Below are 5,179 nucleotides of genomic sequence, written 5' to 3'. Positions count from 1 at the left end.
GCCCCACCCCCGCTTCCTCGGCACTTGGATTTAAAGGGACAGGAACTGCGTAACGGGAAGACGCCCTGCGCCGGGGCGCTCTCTCTGTGCCACCGCCCGGGCCGGGGAGGTGTAGCAGGCGGCGCAGGCTCAGGCCCCGAGGAGGACGCCCATTCCTGCCGCGCCCCTCTCCCGGCTCTGACCCGCGCCGCCGGCCCGGACTCGGCCCACAGGCTCTCTGCAAACCACAGGTGGTTTTTTTCCTATGACAGATAATCTCTGCTTTTCCTCCTGGCCCGGGAGGGGTGCCTCAGAAAACGTGCATTTGGTGAATTCCTTCCTCCCATAAATCAAGGGAAAGTCGGACCACATGAGCCTCTGTCAGAGCAGAGCGCCCACATCCCATGAGCCCTGAGCCTGGCCAACAGGTAGCCCCTACTCCGGAGCGCCTTGTGGGGCGGAGTGGGGTCGCACTGGGGCTTGGAGGCCTCTCCCCACACACTCTCACCGCATAGTGTCTGACTCTTGGTTCGTCCATGGGCCATGGAGACAGGAGCCTGCGCCCCTGCTTTCCGGGCTGAGCCGGCAATGGCTGCAGTGGGAGGCCGCCGAAGTCTGCTCACTGCAGGGGCCATGCGGGTGCCTGGGTCAGGGGGGCGGGGGTGCTGTGAACCAGGACTCAGGACCTGTGGACCCGTCCCTGCTCTGGCTAAAAGGAAGATCAGCCCCTCGGGGATTCCCGGGGTTCAGCCCGAACCTCTTGCCTTGGGCACAGAGCCCCTCCACAAACGCCAGGGGCCAGGAAGCCAGGACCCCTTCCCCGCTCTGGGGCCTTGGGGACATCCACTTCTGTGTCACGGTAACCATAGCCCCAGGTGCCTTCTGCTCCTCACTTGCTTCTCTGGAGTTTCCTTTAAAGCCAGCAGGTGGGCTGCTTAGGTCCAGCACATCCTGGCCTTTATTGGAATTCACGGCTCACAGAGCAGCTAACCTCTCACCCACAGGGCACCCCTAGGTCTCCACTCTCAGGACCACACTTGGTGTTATAGAGAGCCCTTCCCAGTCCTCGCTGCAGCCCAGGAAGTTTGTATTTGTAATCCCATGAAAAGTTATTGGAATTCGAGTGAGTTAATTCCAATCTACCACTTCCAGTGCAACCCATGGTGAGAAGAGACACTAAGGCATATTTATAGTTATGGGGAGCCAAGGGGTCCTAAGTCCAGCCATGACAATGGCCACCCGGAACAAAGGTCTTGACCCAAGGCTGAACCCAGGTTTTATTCATTCGTGAAGAAGGGAGTGGCTTGAGGATGAGTGATTGTGAGAACCTGGGAAGTAGGTGAGTGCCCTGAGCTGGGCTAGGCAGGAGGCCTGAAATCACCCCTGCAAATGCAGAGAGAAGGATATGCAGAAAGAGTAATGTGCATAACACAAATGAGATAGTATCTAATACTTCAGGGTCCGTGCTTCAGCTCTGGTGTGTAATGTTTCAAGCCCCAGGAGGTCACAGCCTCTATCTGGAGGCTGGATCCCAGCTGACAGCGACAGCGTGGAGCACTGGATCACACGTGGGAACAACGGGGGTCTGGGGAAACACAACTGCCATCTCCAAAGATTGCCATCAGCACCTGGGCTCGACGGATATGCAGTGCTTAAAGCCAACTGAAGGGATAGGGAAAAGTCCTGGCCAGCTCTGTATGTATCAATACATGGAAACAGGGTCAGGCTCAGCCAAAATGGAGGCAATTGCTCCTCCTTCAAAGAGAGTCGCCCAGGTGGTCCTCCACAGGTGTCACCAGACTTTGTTTTTGTTTCAGCCTGTTTATTCTGTCCATGGCAATGGGCATGAACTAGTATCTCCTGGCTGTTCCCTATAAGTAAAACTACATGTTGCGATTGTGTGGGCAAAAAATGCTACAGATTTGTTCTCCCGGGATTTAGGTTCGAATCCTGGCTCTAGGGCCTGTTGCTGTGTGCTTTGAGTGGCTGCTTACTGTCTGAGCTGTTTTCCCATCTATAGAATAGGCATAATGGTTCTCATAGGGTATCCCTGAGAATGCAAGGCGCTGGGCACCCAGCACCTGGCCAGCACTTGGGAAGCAGGAAGTGGTACTGCTCTAGGAGGTGGCAGAGTCCCTCAGGGGCACACCCAGCCTGCAGACTGCCCCCAACACTGTGGAAACAAACCTTGCTATCACTCTGGTACATGCTGCATTTTCTCCCATTTTATTTCGATCCCTTTTCTGCTGATTCAGCAGCCCTTCCTCGCAAGCAATGGCTTGCAGCTGAGATCCTGTGGGAAAGTGGCGCTGGGGTCCAGGCACTCGCTCGTCAGCACCTTGTCCCTGGGACCGTGTGCGCCCTTTCTCCTGCAGCTCCACCCTGGCCCCAGCCGGCAGCACCAGGCCCACTCTCTGGAATGCACCTAGGAGAGGGATTTGTGCACGCTGGAAATTGTTCTCCCATCGAGGAGCGCTGGCAGCATTGATTTAATTTTGGAGAAAATTCTCCAAGGCTGTAAACACAGCACCACCCAGCAACTTAGAAACAGAACCCAGGGAGGAAAAAAGCCATGCCTGTGTACTGTTCCACAGCCTGCGAGCCCCAGGCCAGGTGAGCGAGTCTCCGGGGTTACCGCCTATGCTCCTGGGGGTGGAGAACCCACACTCTCCTCTTCTAAGGCCGGTGTGGCCCCTGGGACAGTGCCTTCCCCGTGGGGGAACCCACCCTTCCCTCCTGACGTCAGCACCTGCTGTCTCCTTTGCTGGTCTCCTCCCAGGGCAGGGAAGCTCTCTGGTTGCGGCCCCGGGAGACTTCCTGGCTGTCCTGTGTGAGCACAGCCTCTTGGCACCATGCAGAGGCCCACCACATTCCGCCACGTTCCTTAAGAACTTAGCCACCATCCACAGCTACCTGGGTTTGACTTCTGGTCTATGCTGGTGTTCATCGCCCATCACAGGCACTCTCCTTCCGTCTGAAGCGGATGTGCTCTGGCCTCTGTCCCCAAGAATCTGGGCTGCAAAAAAGACAGCAAGTGACACAGAGTGGCTTCAAAGGCCAGCTTGTGAGCTGAACTGTAGCCTCGTGCCCTTGGGATGCTTGAGTCAGAAGTCACCGTGCTGTCAGGGCTCAGAGGCAGCCCCGTGAATAGGACAACAAGGAGAGGAGAGAAAGGAGAGGAGAGGAGGGGAGGGGAGGGGAGAGGGGGAGAGGAGGGGAAGGGAGAGGAAAGATGAGGAGGGGAGGGGAGGAAAGGAGAGGAGGCCTCCAGCCCCCGGCTGGTGCCCAGCCAGCAGCCAACACCAGGCACATCGTCTTGAGAATAGATGCCCAGCAGCCACCCAGCTAGGCAGAGACAGCCCTCCCATCAGCTCAGTTTCAGAACAATAAATTACTGTACTGTTCTAAGCCGGGGATGGTGTACCCTACAGCCTGGAGGCCAAAATGGCCCCTTGCCTGTTTTTATAAATAAAGTTTTATTGCAGCACAACTATGCCTATCCACTTACGGATGTCTGCAGAGACTTTCACACTATGACGGTACAGTTGAGTAGCTGTGACAGGCACCACAGGTCCCACAAGGCCTAAAATATTTCCCTCCTTGTAACTTACCCCCAACAAGGGTGTCAAGCCCTGCGTTTTGGTCTGCACAGACTGCTGTACCAACATGCCACCAGCTGCACACTCAGTCAACAGGAGTTTATGGCTCACAGACCTGGAGGCTGGATGTCCAAGGGCAAGGGTCTGGCCAGCTCTGTTTCTGGTGAAGGCTCTCCCCACTGACGGACAGCTGCCTTCTCACTGCGTCAGGACCCCATGTCTCCCTGTTCTGGGTTCCGCAGTTTCTCCTCAGGTTGGGCGCTTTCTGTCTCTGCCCCACAGGAAGCACGCTCTGCTGCCATCTCTCTTTCTACCCTAACGTGGCTCACCCGGACTCCCTGGTCCCGAATCCTGACGCCTGGGAGAGAGATTCTGCTTGGGTCAGTGGGGCCAAGTGTCCCCAGCAGTTGTGGTCAGGGAGGGGTGTCCTGTCCACCCACAACAAGAAGATGTGGGTGGCATTTCTAGTGCAAGGAGAGGAAGTGTAATCTGAGCTAAAAGTTGAAATGGAGGTTCTGTTGATGGAAGAGATGATTAGAAATTGCAAGGGCAAGAGCTTTGGAAAAATGGAAGGCATCATCTTACCTTCTTGCTTACCAAGAACCAGAACCATGCACAAGCCAGGAACAAGTTCACGAGGAGACAGTGGTGAAAAGAGGTGGAGGAAGAGGAGGGTAATGCCGAAGTGACTTGGAGGGGTGAGCAAGAAGACAGAGGCTGCGACGGCAGCGATAGCAATGGTGAGCTTGGCTGTGGCAGTGATGAGAATGAGCCAAGGGCTGGCGGTGGTGGTGACAGCAGTGACAGGCATGTTTCTGATGGTTGCAGTGATGATGAGAATGATGGTGATGAAGATAACTGCGGTGGTGCTGTGGTGTGAATGTGCTTTGAGTGTCTCCCCGCAAGGCTCCTCGTGTTGGAGCTTAATCCCCACTGAGAATTGTTAAGAGAGTGGAACATTAACTGCAGCATTTAGAGCAGATGACACACTTGTTGGGGGTAAGTTGACACCCTTGTTGGGGGTAAGTTACAAGGAGGGAAATATTTTAGGCTTTGTGGGACCTGTGGTGCCTGTCACAGCTACTCAACTGTACCGTCATAGCGTGAAAGTCTCTACAGACATCCGTAGAGCATTTGGGGGGGTGAAAAGAATTAGATGTGATTATTTTAATGAAGGCCTCATGATGGAATCCTGGTGGCTCTGTAAGAAAAGGAAGAGCAACCAGCAGAGATGTGTACACACACACACTCACACACAGTCTCACACACACACACTCACATCTTATCTTTTGCCATGCAATGCTCCGTGTCACCTTGGAACTCTGCTAGCAATAAGACCATCCATCACCAGATGTAGCCTGCCTCAGGTATTTTACAAATGGACTAAGATGGATATCATGGTGATGGTGGTGATGACGGTGGTGGTGGTGGTGATGATGGTGATGATGGTGATGGTGATGATGGTGGTGATGGTGATGATGGTGATGGTGGTGGTGATGGTGATGATGGTGATGGTGGTGGTGATGGTTAATATGGTGATGGTGGTGATGATGGTGGTGATGGTGATGATGGTGGTGGTGATGGTGGTGATGGTGATGGTG

The sequence above is a fragment of the Chinchilla lanigera genome, unplaced genomic scaffold (assembly GCF_000276665.1).
Source record: "Chinchilla lanigera isolate Chin_1 unplaced genomic scaffold, ChiLan1.0 scaffold00140, whole genome shotgun sequence".
Taxonomy (NCBI): Eukaryota; Metazoa; Chordata; class Mammalia; order Rodentia; family Chinchillidae; genus Chinchilla; species Chinchilla lanigera.
The sequence above is the reverse complement of the archived record's forward strand: the minus strand, read 5'-3'. Positions refer to the sequence as shown.